The sequence below is a fragment of the Palaemon carinicauda genome, chromosome 22, assembly GCF_036898095.1.
Source record: "Palaemon carinicauda isolate YSFRI2023 chromosome 22, ASM3689809v2, whole genome shotgun sequence".
NCBI lineage: Eukaryota > Metazoa > Arthropoda > Malacostraca > Decapoda > Palaemonidae > Palaemon > Palaemon carinicauda.
Genome location: NC_090746.1, coordinates 72,325,998 through 72,348,497, shown reverse-complemented (window position 1 = coordinate 72,348,497; position 22,500 = coordinate 72,325,998). Strand labels below are relative to the sequence as shown.

The 22,500-nt window shown below is 35.8% G+C and overlaps 1 protein-coding gene across 1 annotated transcript in view; it reads right to left on the bottom strand.

Annotated features, from left to right (window-relative positions):
* LOC137616542 (spectrin beta chain, non-erythrocytic 5-like) overlaps positions 1-18,149 on the bottom strand; it is a 276,452-nt gene extending 258,303 nt beyond the window's left edge. The window contains 1 exon segment of the mRNA XM_068346386.1: positions 17,898-18,149. The gene's annotated coding sequence lies outside the window, so the exon portion shown is untranslated.
* Between the last annotated feature and the right edge of the window lie 4,351 nt (positions 18,150-22,500).

Genomic DNA, 22,500 nt, shown 5'->3' with positions numbered 1-22,500 from the left:
GATATATATATATATATATATATATATATATATATATATATATAATATATATATATAATCTTAAGTTTACTATTCCTTTTAAAAAAATTAAATTGTCTAATGACAGTATATAAAGAAAATACTGAGTTAAGAGGACATGCTACAAAAAAATGTACTGCAAAAAGGTATAAACGTGCTTTATTTCACAAAATTAAGCTACCCCAACACCACGAAACATCTGGACTCACACCTTCACGGTTGGTAGACAGGGTAAAATAAAAATAGCAAAGACAATGAGTAGATTCAATAGGGATATAAACCTATAATGAGACGAATCGTGGAATAAAACAAATTTTATTTAAAGAAATTCGGCAAAGAAAAAAGGCCAGATTACAGTGCTTATTAAGGAAGGCAACAGTAAAAAAAAATCTATATATCAAGAACTGGTTGAAACCAAGGTATACACAAAGTTATCATATACTGGCAATCGCCAATATTATTACAGTGCATACAGTTATCAAGAACTAGCCCACGCCCATATAATTAAGCTCTGCAACAAGTTATCAAGAACTGACTGACGCCAATATCATAAAATGTGTTTAAAAAAGTTATCAAAAACTGACAGACGCCAATATTATAGAAGTGTACGCCAACTTATCAAGAACTGGCCGAAGCCAATATAATCAAGCTGTAAAAAATATTTATTAAGCAATGGCCATCGCAAATATAACTAAGCTGTACATAAAGTTATCAAGCACTGGCAACTGCCAATACCATTAAGCTGCACACAATGTTATCAACAATTGACCAACAACAATATTATCAAAGTGTACACAAAGTATTAAACGTCTAAGGATCCCTCTGTCTGGTTACGGCCCATTTCATCTTCGCCAACGCATACAAAGAATAGTCTGGCCAATTCTTTACACATTCTCCTCTTTCCTCATACACTTGACACTGAAATTACCAAACAATTCTTCTCTGAAGAGATTAACTACTGCACTGTAATTGTTCAGTGGCTACTTTCCTCCTGGTAAGGGTAAAACAGACTCTTTAGCTACGCTAAGCAGCTTTTCTAGGACACTCCAAAATCAAACCCTTGTTCCTTAGTCTTGGGTAGTACCATAGCCTCTGCACCATGGTCTTCCGCTGTCTTGGATTAGTTTTTTCTTGTTAAAGGGTACATTCAGTCACATTATTCTATCTTATTTCTCAAGTCTATAATTTAAATATGAAAGATTTACTTTAAAGTTAATATTGTTCTTAAGCTTCTCTTGTAGTTTATTTCCTTTCCTCACAGGGCTATTTTCCCCGTTGGAGCCCCTGGGCTTACAGCATCCTGCTTTTTCAACTAGGGTTGTAGCTTTGCAAGTAATAATACCCCTTAACTAAACATATCCAACTGGGTTCACCATATTCACAACAACAACACGTAAACAATTATCATGATGCAATAAAATAGCACACAAGTAAAATGCCTCAACTCAAGTGGATTTGATCAGAGAAAAAACACCGTAAAAACGATCGATAGAACAAAAACTCACCCAGGTCAGCGAAGACTGGTTTGTTACCCTGGATAATCTGACGATGAAAGTAGCCTTACCTATAAATAAAATAGCAAACCTATTACTGCATTGTTAAAAGTAACAATAATATATATCAACAAAAAAAAAACCTGATTTCAGATTCCACTAAGAAGAAATATTGAGAAAAAGACTTGAAAGTACACGAACTTTGACTTCTATCTTAATGATAATAATTGTGAAAATAATAGTTCATTTTGGATATACCTGGTGGCTTACACTAAAGTATTCCCGATCACTTAATGTAAAGAGACGAAAATCCAGTTTTCGTTGCCTTACTATATTGTAACTGCACGACCCAACTATCTAGATTACAAATACGATGGATGTTCCTGATCTTAAGACCAAGTTCCTTTAAAAGGACATTGCGTAAGACGATACTTAAGCATTGCAATTGCAAATTCAAGCTATAACTTCTTTATAAAAAGATTGATTAAACTTGACTGATTAATTGTACAAATAATTTAATAAGCGCATGTATTATCAAGCTATGTTTTCCTCACGATGAAACAATTGTTTATTTTTTTGTTACAATAGAAGAATAGCTTGATTTGATAAACAAAATATTATATAATCTCTCCTCTATATAACATAAGATATATACTATATATTATACTTATAAAACATTTTTCTTACTACTATTAAAGGTCATTATGAAAGTCAACTAGTGTATAGCGGTAGAACAATTTGGCAATTGACGATAAAATTATTAGTAGAAAGTTTACACGTATGCATTAAGGCCGGTGAGATTACTTTGAAATATAACAAGTAATGAACTGCAAATACTGTTATCATCATTATTAGCAATACTAGCCAAGCTACAACCCTGGTTGGAAAAGCAGGATGCTTAAAGCCAAAGGGCTCCAACAGAAACAGCTGCCCAATGGAGAATGGGAATACATAACGAATATAAGTGATAAAATATACAACATTAAAATATCAGTAATAACGTTAAAATAGACCACTCACATATAAACTATGAAACGAGACTTCTGTCCACCAACTCAAATGAAACACGTTTATCAAGTTTCAACTTCTGAAGCTCCACCAATTTTACCGGCAGATTAGTAGGATTATTCCAATCTGGTCACGGCTGGAATAAAAATTATAGACAGCCTTATGATGGAGAAGACAAGACTGTTAGAATGAACTGTATACCTAGTACTATGTACAGGATGACACAGTCTGGGAATATATGAATGGTCAGAATTGTGACAAATCTTATGCAACGTACATAATGAATTAACTGAACGACGGTGACAGAGATTAATATCCAGACCAGGAATAGTGAATTTGATAGACCGCAAGTTTCTTCTAGCAAAAATTAAGGTAAACATCCGCGACTTCAAGACCAGACAGGAGAGCAACACCCAAAATATTTCCTTAGGATATATGGATCACCAAAAACATTGAAAGAAACTTTCTTAATAAGCCAATGCTGTTGGTACAATTGAAGATGAAACAGAACAAAGCAAATTTGCAATCAAGATTCACACCTGGAATTGTAAATGAGTTGTATATAGTTAAAGAGACACTGACATTGTCAACGTCAAGATGAGAATGTTGAAGAGCCACTTTCTTTGACCTACTAACAATCATACTTTAGGTTTTGTTAGGGTTTAACTTCGTGCCCTATAATTTGCAATTTTGTACCATGCAACATGTTTAGCCCATCTATTCTTAAACAACAAGACTTGGTACATGGCACTAAAAATGCAGTTGTTGTGGATTTAACTCCTTTGGATTTTACCTTATAATCTCCATAATGCAAAATGAAGTACTGTAAAAAAAAATCTGAAGAACTAACTTCAATGCACTCCAGAACAATGCCATGCAGTAGGTGCAACGTTGCAAACCTATCTTAGCATTCTGAGAGAGAGAGAGAGAGAGAGAGAGAGAGAGAGAGAGAGAGAGAGAGAGAGAGAGAGAGAGAGAGAGAGAGAGAGACTAAAAATCATCTCTCCCATATAATAAAGAGCAAGTGTTTGGCTGTGTATATACGTATATATATATATATATATATATATATATATATATATATATATATATATATATATATATATATATATATATATTCGGTCACGCTCAACTCTCCCCGTCTCTTGGGTAGGGGGGAGAGGATGTAGCCATACCCTGATAAGAGGGGATTCCTGTGCCTGCTTATCTACCTAGATATTAGCCGTCATTTTTGGCGGGTCGCGTCCACTAGCAGATAAATGAACAACCCTATGGAACAAAATCAAGACAACAGTTTCCGCTCTACACATAGAGAGTAGATGTCACCAAGACCTCAATAGGGCCGTCACTGATTACGATAATCGCCCTGGGCGTGACAGCCACACCCGGACATTCCGAGCATACTCGAGTCTGTCAGCAGGCGAAACAACAGCGACGAGTTCGCGAGATCAATAGCTTCAACACGATGGAAATGAAATTGACTGTGGTCACGAAATAATTATTACAATTATTTCTAAATGAATAAGAATATATTTATTTTTGAAGCCTGATGGATTTTGTCAATGAATAGTGACGAAAACTAATGCTTTTAAATTGTACTCCATAAACTTCCAAACCAATTGTTTACCTTGGGGTCAGTGTACTGTAATGAGTCATAACAACAGCATCTAAAATATACTAGCTAATAACTATTAGATATTCCAATATTGTTTTAGAGTCATTTCACCAGGAAAAAGGGTGTAAATGGAAAACTATAAGTGTATTTGTGTATTTAAAAACACACATGAAATAATCCATGTGAAAATAATAAAAGCACATAAGGACTCCCCAGACCAAACTATAATGTTTGCATGCAGCCCGAATGGCAGGCTATAATAAATTTGTCTGGGTTAGAATACAGCATACAATGATGAACTGGGAACCCACTCAATCTGACACACAATATTGACGTCTCATGACCTAGTAAATACATGCCCCACTTTTCTTACATTTTGTAAGCATGTAAGCACCGTTCTTCAAATACGAAAATGAAGGCATACGTTGTCATTTTAAATAACGTAAAGCCAGTATCACGTCTCATTAGGATAAGATTACAAATTAATGAAATTAACTAAATATGATTCGTTGAAGGATTGTGCTCAAATATAGGACAAACAATAAAAAAGCTAAAATGTTTCAAATTAATTAAGAACTTAATCATTCAATTAAGCTATAAAGACACCGCTTTCTTTTTACATAAGGTTCGTTGCATGCAGCTTAAAGTTATTACAAGACTAGCCTATGCTTTCACGCCATGGCAAACTTTTAATTTGCTTATGACGACTAAAGTAAGGTTAAGTGGCAATCTCACGAGAGAGAGAGAGAGAGAGAGAGAGAGAGAGAGAGAGAGAGAGAGAGAGAGAGAGAGAGAGACCAGGCACATATACAGATGTGGTGTGCATATCAGACGGCTTCTCAGTAGCATAGCATGCAGTCAGATGAACTTTAAAAAGTATGTTACTATTTTTAACACCAATGCTCCGACGCTCCGATACACAAAGGAAAGGGGAATAACACCAAGCACGGGGGTGTACCGTAATAACTGGATATCCCAAATAGACCATAGACAACAATAAAAGTTCGCTTCAACAAATAAATAACCATAGTTTTAGCTTGGAAAAGTGCATCAGCAGACAACTGGTAAGTGTAGATACAATCTTGCTAATCTAGAGTTACTCAAGACTCTGGTATACGCATTAGTAAAAGTGTTCTAGAACCTAGAAGTTAAGTGGCTTTTGACCCCCTTGGTTAAGCCTGGTACTTTATTCCATTAGTTAATGGTCTCCTTAACGATTCACTTGGACTATTTTAAGAGAAGCACATATATCTTGGGATGGCCAACAGTAAATTTTCCTAAACATAACAATAAAATCACATGCTAAAACTAAAAAACACAAACAATGATTTTGACATCTGGATTCTTATGTACCTTCGTGAAAGAACGCCCTATTCTAAACAAAAACTCTAAAATAATATGAACAACAATAAAAAGTAAACAAACCAACCACCTACTCCAGGGAGAGCAATAGATAAAACCCTCATCTTCCTCGATGAATGGGGCATTTAGGGATGAATGCAACACTAGAAGTACTTTAGTCTACACATTCTCCTATTCGTGAGAGAGAGAGAGAGAGAGAGAGAGAGAGAGAGAGAGAGAGAGAGAGAGAGAGAGAGAGAGAGAGAACACTAAAAGTACTTTAGTCTACACATTCTCCTATTAGTGCGAGAGAGAGAGAGAGAGAGAGGAGAGGAGAGAGAGAGAGAGAGAGAGAGAGGAGAGAGAGAGAGAGAGTACATATTCAGGATACCTTAACGTGGTGAAAGGGTTTGTGTATTGCCATGATCAGCAAAGGTGTACTGGTAAGGTCACTCATACTAGGTTTGTTTGCTGTAAGTGATCAAGACAAGTCTCTCACCATCATTAATTCGCACTAAAACAGCGTGGTGCTGAAAATTAGCCAAACACCAGCCTTGAATAGGGGTACGTCTGAGACCTTTGTCCCGCAGTGGACTAAAAACCGCTGCATTTGTTGTTGTATATATATATATATATATATATATATATATATATATATATATATGTTGTATATATATATATATATATATATATATATATATATATACATATATTGTTGTATATATATATATATATATATATATAGTATATATATATATATATATATATATATATATATAATATATTATATATATATATAGAAAGGTCGCAACAACCATGTAAGACCTTACGCATCTCGGCAAATTTTCAAGAATAACATTACTGAACGCCACCTATGTTATAAGTGATACTAATTTACAGCTGTGCTGACTGACGAGCATAAGACCTTGTGTTAAACCATGACCTTGTAAATATAAACCTAGTGCTACATCACTGATCAAGTTATAAGTGAGAGGAAAACAATGAGGCTGTCCTCTCTCCTCCCGACCAAAGATGATAGACATATTTCCACTAGTTTAAGTATTAAAGACACCCTTTTTCATACTTTATAGAGAAAGGGTTTGCAAGAAGAGAACACTGGTAGATCATATGGGCAAGTCTAAGATTATGACATGAAAACCAGGAAGTGACTAATGGATGTTGAATGTAAATGAAAAAATTGAATAGGGTTTCCCAATTTGTAAAGAACGTAGAAAGACGAAACATCCTCATATCCATATTCCAGTATTTTAGTGTAATTATACAGTTCATAATACTTTAAGGCCATACAAACAAAAATCAAAGTTTGCTATTGTTATATGTTTAATACCACAACCTCGGCAGCGAAAACCTTGACATTACGTTGTTTTCAAGTATTTCCCATTCAAACTTATTTTCTTTTACTGTTACCACTCTGTAACTGGACACGTTAAAAACTTAAATGGCCTGAGCCCCAAATAGTTTAATAACAATATTTCTTATATAAAGAACCATAGCAGTTCTGGCACACTAAACGATATCCATGATACAAACTTCAACTACTTTAGAATAAAAAAAAATAGAAAATAAGAAGCAGTGAGAACAACACACTTTGTTAGTCGACTGAAAGTTGTATGCAGTAACTTAAAGGTACTGTCCCAGACGAGCTTTTCAATTCCAGCACCATTACATTGAAACTTCTTTCCAGAACCAATGCTTCGTCTTAGTAATGACAAACACATTAGTCTTATTCCAGGTCACTATGACGACACGTCCCCCTTAGGTCGATATGCAGCCCGCCTTGAACAATCATAACAAAATGAAAGGGAAATTTCTCCTCTTCTCCTCCGAGAACAAAACATGAAATCAATCGTGGTGACGATATCTCGGGTCCATTATTCAGTGCCACGCCACCACGCCCCGACGGGAGACACCTTCGCCGTTGCTGTCATCTTCTTTTACGTCAAATGGCAAATACTACGTGAGCGAACATAAGCCAGGCAATATCAGGAGCCGTTCGAGTTATGAAGACCTTAATGAATATTCCTGTTTCTATTCGGAAATCAGGTTAAACATGGTCAGACTTCCTTCTGACCTACTTCATACAATGTGTCATCCATTGTCATTTGGTGTAGTTTTATGTAGGGATCAAAGCTGAGCTATATGTGGGAGAGAGAGAGAGAGAGAGAGAGAGAGAGAGAGAGGAGAGAGAGAGAGAGAGAGAGAGAGAGAGAGAGAGAGAATCAACTAATCAACAACTGAGTAGATGAAAAATCTGCAATATTGCATTTCCAGGAAAGTTCTCATAACTAATTCTTTAAATTACTTTCTGTATCCAACCTCAGGGTTTGATATGGCTTCATTAAGTATCTCATTAGCAGTGTTTCAAAGGCATTCGGTGTCAAAAATCCCCCAACATCAACTCAGTGTAAAAAAAAATTCACGTGAACACTTTTTACATCACGAAAACAATTCATTTACGTAGCCTTTGATCATCACTTTGATGAAGCTTAGAATCAACGTTTGAACCGATATGAAGCTAAACAATAATTTTTCATGCATAAGATATTCAATATTAGTCCTTAGATCCCCCTTTTTTTTTTCAAACGTGATGTCGGACCTGCGCCTAACGGCTATGGTCATATTACGCAAGCTCGTCCAACCGACCTAAGGCTTCGTGACTCACTTCTAGAGTAACCTATCCGACAAGCAGCAGCCGTTACGACCGACCTAAGCTGTAAGTTCTTGTCTGATCTATGACGACAATGTTCTGAACCGATCAATAACAAGTACTGTGTGCACCCATGCTATCCAGGAAGCTCTCCCTAACAAACAACGCTCGCTCTCTCTTACTTAGCTTCCGTACACACGTTTTCAGACCTCCCACCTCTCCCTTGGGCAAGACAAATGTTCCTCATGCAATGGTAGGTCAGCTGCCCGGCCCACATCACCGCAAGGTTACCAATCATTTCAGTCTACGAATTATGATTTATTCGTTGCTGTAAAATTCTCATTAGATAAATAGAAAAGCGTAGATCGTCTACGTAGCTAAACCAAAACCATTCATAAAGGCTGCCCTTCCGACCAGACACGGCCTCTTGCAATCTTGCAGCCCTTAAAAGCTGACTGCGGAAAATCAGAGTATAATAATACCATTATCAAAAGTATAAACACTGCTATTTCCTGAACTGAAATGTTGACTGAACCATCAGCACAACAAAACTCAGAGCATATGATCATACATTCATTGACAATAAAATTTCTTTTTTTTAATTATGTACAACAAATATTTGTTGTCTTGATTAATTTGGGAAACGGAAAACGAGATTATTTTGTAAACATTCGACGAAGATAACATTTCACTTTCCTTTCAAGAACGGTTTGATCCGTGGGACTTGCTTCTCAAGGGCCTCATTTTGAAATTCAATCAAAGAAAAATCATACAACTTTATATCGTAAAATTAAAATTTTAATCAATTTACTTTAACGAAGGCTTATCGTCGTTTATAATTTAAATTTGGCACTCCATTTCCTATTTCCATATGATTTAAGGCCAAAGTTCCAATCCTTACAAAAGCATCTCTCTCTCTCTCTCTCTCTCTCTCTCTCTCTCTCTCTCTCTCTCTCTCTCTCTCTCTCTCTGTGTGTGTGTGTGTGTGTGTGTGCGCGGAAGGTTTGTTTACAACATAATGAAGTGGAAAGTCGCTACGATGTGTGGGATGTACCAGCATTGAAAGTTTTGCCATTTTAGTTGCCTTCACAGAAATCTAAGTTTATCTCTTGATAAAAAAAAATATATATATAACACAAAGCTGGCAAAAGTAAAGACAAAAATCTAATTAGTTAGAAATCAAAATTTTTCAAGATGAAATCAATATATACCTAATCTGTTACAATTCTTCACAACTGTATTTTTAAGGAATAGTAATGATGAATATTCGATATACACAAATAGATGACGTAACAGCCTTTGAACTTACACATCAAAACATAGTTCTAATTCTTACATTGAAAAGAAAAACACTAATTGGTAGTTTGTGACAACTTTGAAAATCGAAATAAACTTTAATTCCCAGTTTAATGCTGATCAGAGAGAGAGAGAGAGAGAGAGAGAGAGAGAGAGAGAGAGAGAGAGAGAGAGAGAGAGAGAGAGAGAGAGAATTTTGAAATTCGAAATAGAAAACACTTTAATTCCTGGTTCAATGCTGAATCAAGTTATTCAGAGAGAGAGAGAGAGAGAGAGAGAGAGAGAGAGAGAGAGAGAGAGAGAGAGAGAGAGAGAGAGAGAGAGTGAGAAAAAAAAGAGAGAGACTGTGCCAGTTTGGATATTCGAAATAGAAAACCCTTTAATTCTTGGTTCAATGCTGAATCACGTCATTGAGAGAGAGAGAGAGAGAGAGAGAGAGAGAGAGAGAGAGAGAGAGAGAGAGAGAGAGAGAGAGAGAGAGAGAGAGTCTTTCTCTGGCAAAAGTTCTTCACCCATTCGGCGAATTAGAATTTCCCTTCGAAGGATTCGAATATTCCGACAAACACCATTAAACAAACCATCCTTCGACCACCTCACAGGGAAAACCCAACCTTACCATCCGAGGGCGCAAGGGTCGTAATCCCTTCAGTTCTGTGACAGTACGCGAGTGACGGGGTGCCGCCGTTAAACCACGCACCGTGGAAGAAACTTCGGGGGTGGAGGAGGAGGATGGAAAGGAGGGCGTCGGTTAGCCAGACGCCCAAAGGATCATTCGCAAATGCCGGACGTAGAGTGTCATGTGGCACCGCCACTAAAGGGGACATGGGCCTTCCTGGGTCGAAAAGAGCAGTTCCAGACGGAAGCAACAGGAGGGAGAATGAGGAAGATGGGGAAGGGGGACAACCAAGAGAACTGGGGGGGGGGACAACAAAGGGAACTGAAGAGAGAGGGGCATCTTTAAGCTTACAGGTTCTAATACTATAAAAACAAGATTATATGCAAGATTATTTTCGGGAGCAACTCTATAAAGAACTTGTGACAGCAATAAACACTGCAGTATAACAATGATTAGGCATTACTGGCAAAACAATGAACACTTAATTCTTAGTATAAATATTTATCCATCTGCTAATTTACCACGTGCAAAATTACTTCCTGTTTTAAAAACCGAGTAGAGAAAGCCTTCATGAAAGTGAATTGTGTGAAACACGCCGTAAAGAAAAATACATTTCATGTTATGACACTAAGCAATTCCTTTTTAGGATTATTACCTGCATAACGGATTGAACACAAAAAAATGTTATGTACAGGTATTTGGAATTTACGTGTTACTATTTACTATTACTTTAGATAAAAACCATTAGAGACTTGTGTGTGTGTGTAGAAAAAACATACCAGGAGTCAATCGCAAATAATTTAAAGGGATCTAACCACTGAACCACTGCGTTGGGCCTGTTGCCAGCTCATTTCTCTTCCACCCCAAAAATCCTAGGTTCAATAGGAGAGGTATTAGTTTAATACTATTTGCCAAGAAGGAATCTCAAGAACGGAAGGGTACCATATATATATTCACATAAACCACTTTAAAAACCATATACTAAACGCACCCCACTTAAAAATAACACCGCCTGCTCTAGGCGCCTTACAAGTAATATATCCTTCACTGCGAAAAAAAAAAAAAATATCCCACAACGATAAAGAAGGTATAATAACACGTGCCCATTTGCGACACGAACACGGCGACGACAATCGATAAATCAATGCTAGAATCTACCACTGTTGGGCTTGCAGGTACTTTTCATACCTAAAGGAAGAATCTCATGTGATTACCGGTATATACTGTAATACGGTTTACAGAGAAAAGTACCTTTTATTGCAAGATGCATTCACATTATGTAATATACCTTTTGTAATGACATTTTCATTTGAAAATCTAGACAACGCGATTAAAGAAACTGGTAATACCTAATAACAATATGAATACACACAATATGCATACGTTTTGTGTTTCCACATAAAGCTTCTCTCGATGCTAAGCTACCTTTCTCATGTTCAACAGTTACTCTTCAGCACGGATTAACCAATTTAGCATCAAAATATTCGAAATTACGTAAACTAGCCAGTAGAAAGTTACCAATACTATGTCAGAACTGAAATAAAACTCTGCAGGTTCCTAGTACTCCATATCATTTATGCCCTTACCCTACAATGCCGGCCAGCAGAGGACGAGGGGGACTGGTTGTAAATTACGTGAAGATCCTTAAACCTCAAGAAATACAAAGAAGTAACAACCTGAGAATAAAAACCAATCTTAAGATCTTGATAGGACGATTGGTACATTGCCCAGATAAAAATTAGACCTAAATTCTTCTCAAACCGAGCAAGATATATTGTTATTTTCCAATGTATGGCTAACTTGATACACGAATATTTGCCTTTACAACACAATACGAATGGGTTGGTATGCAAGATTTCCCTTTACAACAGAATGCGATTGTCAGATGACAAAACCTAAGAAATCTGTCTAATTATTTGAACATATGGATATGCATAGACACTTACAAGAGCAAACTAAAAATAGTGATTTTATCAGAAAGGTTAAAATTCAATAAACTTAAATTTGAGTATCCAGAATATGGTCTCTATCCAATAACCTATAGATGCAGGATAATCATGTTACAGTTTCTTTTAAGGGCACCAGCCACCCGTTGAGATACTACCGCTAGTTATCTTGGTCATTTGACTGGCCAGACAGTACTACATTGGATACTTCTCCTTGGTTATGGATCATTTTCCTTTGTCGACCCATACAATGAATAGTCTGGCCTCTTATATCCAAATTCTCCTCCGTCCTCATACAGCTAACAATGAGATTACCAAAAAAAAATCTTCTTCGCTAAAGGGGTTAACTACTGCATTGTCATTGCTCAGTGGCTACTTGGAAAGGGTAGAAGAGACTTTAGTATTGGAAGCAACTCCTCTAGAAGAAGGACGCTCAAAAATCAAACCATTGTTCTCTAGCTTGGGTAGTGCCCTAGCCTCTGTACCATGGTCTTCCACAGTCTTGGGGTCAAGTTCTCTTGCTTGTGGGTACAATCGGACAAACTATTCTCTGTTAGTTTTCTTATTATTTTGAATTTTTTAAAGTTTATATATGAAAAAATTTATTTCAATGTTCTTACTGTTCATTTCTTGTAGTTTAATTCCTTATTTCCATTTTCACTGGCCTATTTTCCCTGTTGGAGCCCTTGGGCTTATAGTATCCTGCGTTTCCAACTAGGGTTGTAGCTTAGCAAATAATAATAATAATAACAATAATAATAATAATAATAATAACAACAGATGGTGAATTGCGTCAAAATATTAGTTAATGTTAAAATGTTTGAACACGAATCGATCAACAATCCTATGACATTTGCCAAATACGTCTACAATTCTTGGGCTTCCTGTCACTTTCCCTATGCACTGTAGAGAGAGAGAGAGAGAGAGAGAGAGAGAGAGAGAGAGAGAGAGAGAGAGAGAGAGAGTGTACTTGCGAAATCATAATCAGTAACTGCCTAGCCCTCACTGGTCGTCGCTTGGGAGATGATTAATATATATATGAGCTTATGTAATATTTAACGACGGTCTTTAGGACATTTTGTGACTAGTGCAATCATCCCTCCCTTGCCTCTATCATATATGAGCAACCTTAAAACTCGTGTAATGACTACTCCATTACCAAAAAAATAAGGTCATATAACAGTGAATCAATTCAAAACCTATGATTTCAACAGTGTTTTAAGTATCAAGAGCATTGCAGTATCGTTTATAGTTTGCTTGTAATATTTCTTGCTCCAACAATACACTTGAAATACCATTGGTATGCTTTATGGCAATATTTAATATTCCTGTTGAAAGATATTTTCATTTTGTACAACATGTATAGGTTACCAACGCCGTTCATTTCCTAAAATCAATTTCGTAAATAATATTTCTAATAAAAAATATCCAGCTTACATATATCATGAACTATTGGATGACAGTGAAACGTTAGAGCCATAATTTAATGAGACGTTTAAATCACAGAAGTTAGTTACCATTTACCTCCAAAACTGACTTCCGGTGGCCATCTGCACCAGAGAGAATGTGGGAGAAAATTAATAGTCACAGATAAAACACCTGGAAGGCGTCCACGTGGAACACAAAGATGAGAAGAGAAAGTAAACATTAAACTCCAAGCACTTACCCAAGTCATTGGTATCTACAGAAATAATGTTTAAAGATTAAAATGAAGGTTAAAATTCCGAAGACCACAGTATCATTTTGGATCACAACTTTTTCTCTTCCAATTCATTCCCCAACAATAGAAAATAAATACTAGTCCGTAGATTCGTACTAGGAATTAACGACCTGATCCTCGGGTCCATCTCAAAAAGGTCAACTTTCTTGAACTGGGAGGTTCATTACACTGAAAAAAATATGGTACTTGTGGTAAATGTGTCGAAAAGGGTGGGGGGACAAACCGATGAGCGAATAACTTCATTTCTAATTTTTAATCATGACCCTACACGGAGAACATCAACCCTTAACTTTTAAATAATTAACATACTAGATATCACACTTTTATCTTGTTTTGTTTTAAAAGCATAGGGACTGTCATGATTCCGCGACAAGTTTCATCTCAACTTATACCTAACAATACTGCCCAAGTAGCTATCAAATTGTTCTTACACATTAGACAACGTCATTTATGGATAATACAGATTGCAAAAAAGTTTTTAGTAATTGGGCTACGCATACAACGAGTTATTATAAAAAAAAATCCCACCATTCTAAACCATGTTTGTTAAGGTCTCTCTCATTTGAAACACACACATTAAACGCTAATTAGGTCCAGTCTGACCCAAAAGAAGACCGTTATTCTGGAGTTCAAGGCTAAGTGTGCTTATTGAATTTTAATAAGCGTGGCCAGAATTAATAAAAACCGGGATGCAAAACTTGGTCTAATTGAAGAACAGGAAGGCAAGACATAAAAGCTCATACTTCCCAATCCAAATATGTTAAAGAATGGGGACCATCAAACATTCCAATAATTCTCGCTGAAAACAGCGGAAAATTTACACTGATTTATTGAAAATGAAATTCATCGTCAGAATGCTAACTTTCACGACAAAAGTTAGAAAAACAGAATACTAATAGACCTAGGAACACTTAATCCCGAAGGGAAGATTAAGTATGTGTGTGTATACGTATAGGTTACACATGCGTTACATAACGAACAAAAAATTACCACTCATTTTAAAATCAAGTTCCACAAATTCAATTAGGCTATGTGATTAGGATGATAATCGAACGATTTCGCCATAATTCGAAAACTGTGAAGTATTGGACAATGCACAACAAAAGGCAAGAAATAAAATCAACCACATACCTTGTACTACAATGGGATGATCTAAACACAAAGAATGATCAAAATGGTAAATGCATATAGCACGCAAACTGAACATTGTTGTTGTTGGGGTATTAAAGCCAACACTTGTTGGCACGGGCCTTTCCCTTGGTTGGCCCGTAGGTGAAACTGAACAGACAGACTGTGGTCGAAATAACTCAATCTCACTACTAGGCCTAGCACTATTATTATTATTATTATTTTATTAACTAGCTAAGCTACAACCACATTCAGAAAAGCAGGATGCTTTAAGGACAAGGGCTCCAACAGAGAAAATAACCAACTGAGGATAGGAAATAAGGATACAAAATAGTACGTCTGAGTGTATCTTCAACCAAGAGAACATCGATAATGAAATATGCATACTATCTTCCCAAACAAATGTAACATGATAATGTATATATACATTTATCTGTTTACGCATCTAACATATTTTACATTACCAAAAGGATAAAATATAATAAACATGTAAGGTATCACAATTTACTTAGGTATAGGCCTACACTATTATAGGCGTCCAAGACATGAAAAAAAACTAGTCCTAAAGTGAAAATTAGTTCGTGCTAAATCAGATGGTCCAACCAAGTTGGGAGATAGGAAGATGGTACCTAAATCAAACCCCTACATTTATAAAGTAAAACATGGAGCCAAATTACAGGGGGATCAGGTAACTTGTGACTATAGGCAGGACGATTCAGATGTGGGTAATAGGCTTATTTTTCTCATTAGGGTGTATTTTTTTCTAATTCCGTTTAATCTAATCGTAAAAAGAATATGTTAAACCTCTGGTAATAGTGAATGACTTTCTCTCTCTCTCTCTCTCTCTCTCTCTCTCTCTCTCTCTCTCTCTCTCTCTCTCTCTATATATATATATATATATATATATATATATATATATATATATATATATATACTAGATTTAACTTCGGAGCAAAAACTTGGTGGCGCAAAAAATACATGAAGACAAATAACAGGATGATGGTATCTGAGTTTGATAGTTGGTAGGTTGTCCAGGCCTCCAGCCACCCGTTGAGATACTACCACTTTAGAGCTATGGGGACCTTTGACTGGCCAGACAGTACTACATTGGATCCTCCTCCTCTGGTTACGGTTCACTTTCCCTTAGCCTACACATACACCGAATAGTCTGGCATATTCTTTACAGATTATCCTCTGCCACCCTACACCTGACAACACTGAGATTACCAAACTATTCTTCTTTACCCAAGGGGGTTAGCTACTGCACTGTAATTGTTCAGTGGCTACTTTCCTCTTGGTACGTGTAGAAGGGACTCTTTAGCTATGGTAAGCAGCACTTCTAGGAAAAGGACACTCTAAAATTAAACCATTGTTCTCTAGTCTCGGGTAGTGCCATAGTATCACAGCCTCTGTACCATGGTCTTGGGTTAGAGTTCTCTTGCTTGAGGGTACATTCGGGCACACTACTGTCTTATTTACTATTTCTAGTTTTGTTAAAGTTTTTATAGTTTACTTAGGAAATATCTATCTTAATGTTGTTACTGTTCTTGAAATACTTTATTTTTCATTGTTTCCTTTCATCACTGGTTGTAGCTTGGCAAGGAATAATAATAATAATAATAATATCGATATAAAACACACACACACATATATATATATATATATATTCAAAACCTTTACAATACTCCTCATAAAATAAAAGTTCAAATCTAAGTTCACATTGCATACAGCATTTTTATTTCTAGCCAGCAAATGTCACAAGCAAACTTTACTTCCACTCATTCTTTATTGATAACCATTGACGGGGAATGTTAAAGTAACCAAATTCCTGAGTAAGAGATAAGCAGGCAATATATATACATATATATATATATATATATATATATATATATATATATGTGTGTGTGTGTGTGTATACGTATGTGTATGTATGTATGTACAGTGTATATATATATATATATATATATATATATATATATATATATATATATATACACACGTGTGTGTAGGCTCCTGCGAGTTTAAGGAAGGGATTGCTAGAGCTATAAAATCTTTCAAAAACTTTCAAGCTAACGCCGGAAGGCTACTCATTCGCAGCTGATTAACTGGAAATCGGCAGTACGAATAGAACCACGGACCTTGCAAATGTTGACGCAGTGCTTCATTACACAGATAAGACACGTCTAATGTTCTTCGTTCTATCCTTCTATGAAAACCAATATGCCATTACTACGTGCACAACGAAACACATGAAAGCATTGTGTCCAAAGACATACTGTATATATATATATATATATATATATATATATATATATATATATATATATATATATATATATAATGAATGAACTAAATTACAAGAAACAGATTGTGTATGAGGCCTATCACTATTCTTGAACTACAACCCAATTATTGTTATGATTTGAAATTAATTTTCTTCATATCTCACTGCCTTATTCATTATCAGTGAAGTTTTCTTTGACTCCAAGTACAGTTTAGGCTATACCTAGTAAAAGTACAACATGATGTTAATAACTAGAGGAAGATAGGCCTACCATTTGGGTACAAGTCTTACCGGTAGGCCTCCCTGACTACAAGCTTACCTTTATCTCAGAAGACTTTGAAGAACTGTAATGCTAACGGGAGAAACCTTAAAGACACATAGGCCTAATTCATCAAATTAACTGCATGCAATTAGGCCTAGGGTTGTTACGCCTAGTTGGGAACGATTTATATAGGGTGACAATTAACAAAATGCCTATAATTTACTGCAATTAATATAATCAAAGCTAATAAATTAATTAAATTACTTATGTAACTATCACACCCAGAAAGTTGACTGGAAAAGTTTGAATAGCAGTTGTCAAAAGTTGGACCAACTGAGTATTTTGACAGTTCCAGTCAACAGCGTACGAAACTACCTTTTCTTCCTAAAGTCCCAAGAGCAATTAAATCCACTAAATCCCCAAACAACAAAACACAAGAACGTCTAATTAAATCACAAAAGAAACAAAACAGACGTCTTATTATTATTATGTTCCAGCTCACCTTTCCAGTTGTGTAGCTTTGGTGGGAGGGACCCGCATGGGCCGATCAGCAAGCTAAATTGCCTTTTGACTTTTTCTTCTCTTACAATATACAAATAAACACTGACATCCACCGTAAAATACACACGCAGACGATTCCACAATGCAGGCAGTATATCCAAAGAAATCAATTACGTTTTTATATGGATCACACTACTAATCTACTACTAAAAGGAGACGCGAGAGACAGGTCAGTCTCTCTTGTGAGCCTCGACTGAACTACCGAACCGAAGTTTATTACAACGGCGCAAATCCACCCGGCAGTCACCACCTTCACTTGCGACACCAGTTACATATTTTTCATACTATTTATCTTGGTTTGCTTTCCTTTTTATTCGTTATTTACCCATTAAATATTACTTGACGAAATTATGATAATTTTACATAAACGATAAAAATAGTTTCAAGTCTTTATCATTGGTAAGTAATCTGTAAAATTGTAATTTCATATGGCAACAGTTACCTGTGACACCAGTTAGGCATATTTCAAGACAATTTATCATGGTTTGTTTTCCATTTCATTTCGTTAGCTACCCATCAAAAGTTACTCGGCGAAATAATAGTACCTTTACACAAATAATAAAAACATTTTCAAGTCTTTATCATTTGTAATTAATCTGTAAATTGTGATTTCATATGGCAATAGTCTGGAAAAATGTCGTACTTAGGGGTTGGTCACAGTTCACTACATTCAAATCATTTTTCGGCTTTTGTTCAACAACAGAGCATTAAATGATATTAATACCATTGATATCCAGCTCATATGTCAAACCCTCCATAACCATGTAATACACGATTCAAACAACTTGGCTAGTCACTTCCAGCCACCTTAAACAAAGGCTGTTCATTACGTATGAATATTATGTTGGATATGCGAGTCTTCGAGATTTCAGAGCCTCGATACAAAAAAACAAAGGAAAGTTATTCAATAAAAATGAATGGTATGCAATTCCGTGTAATGAGATTTACATAATCAGAGACTTTTAAACATGCTTCATTGTTTAAGAACGAGAAAGGGAGAAAAAAAAAAACTTATGTAGAGAACTTTCGCCTACCCAGGTCCTAGAAATACTGGGTTACTTTTTATAGAAGAATATGCATGCGTGTCAGCAGCCGTCAGTTACCCAAATGGATAAGTGGATATCTTGGAAATATGCCGATACAATCCCACCGGTCTCGAACTGGAAGCGCAATGCTATTTGAGACATTGAAAGGTTTCAGTTAATTTCTACTGCAGCAGTGGGTTGATTTTCTTTAAAAAAAAATGGTCTGGATAAATTTTCATTCCGTAGTCGTGTAGTAAGGCCCATTTAAATCCATACGATTTTAATTATATTTTTCATTTCACGAGTAGAATAGCTAGACCTACCTTTCTCTCTGCGAAAGATGAAAGGTTTCTACATTAATAAAACTGAATTATTCTGTCATTATCCATAAAAGAATATTTATACAACTCCTAAACAATGACTCTTCAGATGCCATTATAAGAAGCACATACAATAGAAGACAGAAGTAGGACAGAGCATTATGAAGATAACTGTGAGAATTCAAAATTATAATTACATAATAAAAACAAATTTCACCAGTATGCACTCACGTAACATCTATTATTCAACTGCATTGCACACACATATACAGTATATATATATATATATATATATATATATATATATATATATATATATATATATATATATATATGTGTGTGTGTGTGTGTGTGTGTGTGTGTGTATGTAGGCCTATAGAGCAATATACATACATGTGCATATGCATATATGTTACACCATGTATACAAATAAAATGGAAAGGAGAAAACGTTTTAAGAAAAATTCAGTGGAAAGACTCTATTGTGAAATAACACAGGAGACAATGCACGGTGGGACTATAAAAGGTCGCGAAAAGTATTACATTCTTCTTACCTATGAAAATTGTAGTGTGTGCTTTTATTTTTCTGTAACATATTATTGTTTAGTCTCTTTATCGTTTTTCTTTTTCAAAATTGTTTCTTGGAAAGAAGCTTAGTATATGAATGGACCTATAGGCTGACTCCCAACAATGACAATAATCCACACTGAGTTTTCTGCCTTGGGGCGGGAGTTTGAGCCTGGTCTTCCTTGGTCACAGCTTAGGTTGAGAGGGACTTAGGTGTTTATAATAATGCATGATACTGGAATGAGTTGGTGTCTCTGAGAGTAGTACTAAATGTTAATACAGAATGGTAATATATTAAGACAGACCATATGATCAGCGCCCAAGACCCCTCCCTACCCAAGCTAGGACCAGGGAGGGCCAGGTAATGGCTGCTGATGACTCAGCAGGGGAACTTACAGGCTATGCCAAACTTTAGCTCACAAGGGTGGTGAGGTTGCGGACATTACAAGCAACTATCGAGCTCGTGCGGATCTCGAACCCCAGTCCAGCAGATCTCTATGCAAGGACGTTTCCAATAGGCTACCCCAACTCTATTTTGCACAATGCTTCAGTCTTTCTGTTAACTCTAGAAATAATAGATTTAATTTCAGTACAGAATAATTAGCCTACAATTAAACTGCAATGTGATTTCAACATTGTATAAAATGGCACTGCTGTTCGCCCCCATCTCCCAAGGACTCTTGCACCACGCATGAAAACCTAACGACCCAGTCCATAACGCAATGGGTCAAAATGTGACCCGAGAGGCAAGAAACTACGTGTTAGGGTAACCACTCTCATCAGAGACAAGATTCATAGAATAGGCCTACCGTTCCATGACACCATTCAACAACACTGAAATAACGACCCACTTAACAGTGGGGATCGAGGCTAATGTTGTTATTACAAACAGATTTAAAAAGAATCCTTAGAAGGCAGACTTCTGTAGCTTATCATAGCGCATTCAGGACTGCCTATCAGGTTTGCTAATTCATCCTCTATTATGTGTGCAGGCAAAATTTTGTTCTGCACACACACACAAACCAACAAACACGCACAAACACACACACGCACACACACACACACACACATATATATATATATATATATATATATATATATATATATATGTGTGTGTGTGTGTGTGTGTGTGGGTGGGTGTATGTCTATATACATATATGTGCATATATATAAACATACAATGCATATATATATATATATATATATATATATATATATATATATATATATATCTGCATTGTATGTATATGCATATATGAGTGTGCGTGCATTATATTCCAGTATTTTTCAGCATCTAGCTAATAACCATAACAGTGAGTGGCTCCACAGAAAAGGCAACACAGAAGTCACCGGCGCATTCATCCTTCACCTTAAATCTCCAGTCACACACGTAAGAGAAAAGTAAAGCACACTAAATCTGGGGGAATAATAACAATCAAGATGAAAACCCACCAGAATCGATGGAAGCAAAAGAGAAGCGAAGTGAGAGGCCAGCAAGCAGAGTTATTCGGAAGCAGTGGGAGTGTTACTTTAGCCTTGCTTTTTAAAGAAGAGCTACAAATGGAAAGTACTGCTGCAACAGATATTGCACGAGCGACTTGGTACATTCCAAAATCATTATCCTTAACATACGATAAACTTAATTCAAATGAATACACATACATAAACAGTTATACGCACACACATATACTGTATGTGTGTATATAAATGAACGTTTGTGTGTTATGATACTATATATATATATATATATATATATATATATATATATATATATATATATATATATATATATATATACATGTGTGTGTGTGTGTGTGTGTGTGTGTGTGCGCGCGCGTTACAAAGCAGCACAGTATGTTTATTCATAAATAATCATAAAACCGTCAACGTTATTTCATTACATCTTTCAGTAAAGCATTGTTAATGAGATCAGTATTGATATACAGTGAATAAACAGACAAAACAACGGAAAATAAATTACATAAAAGAAAAAAGGCAAACTGATACTTGACTGATAATTTCTAGGACTGCATTAGGATAAAATTGTTTTATTTTCTGAAAAAAAATGTGTACAACCGAGTAATTTGTCTAATTGCTAACATTCTTGTCTATTGAAGTAAAAATATCTTTTATATAGCAAATGTTAAGGTAATACATCGTAACAGACTTGGTGTTGATCATTATTAGTCGCGGAAGAAATTCTCATAGGACGTTTTACCAATTATTATTATTATTATTAAATGCTAAGCTACAACCCTAGTTGGAAAAGCAGGATGCTATAAGCCCAGGGGCCCCAACAGGGAAAATAGCCCAGTGAGGAAAGGAAACAAGGAAAAATGAAATATCTTAAGAACAGGAACAACATTGAAATAAATATTTCCCATATAAACTATAAAAAGTTTAACAAAACAAGAGGAAGAGAAGTTAGACAGAATAGTGTGCCCAAGTGTACCCTCAAGCAAGGGAACTCCATCTTGTCTCACTAAGGAAGCGGGACAATAAACACCAAGAACCTCAAATTTGTATCATCCTGTATTGCAGTCAGCTATAGTTATAATTATAGTTACAGTTTTATTCACTACATTCTTTCCGCATATCTGTTGACCTTTATATACAATATCCCTTCGATATTT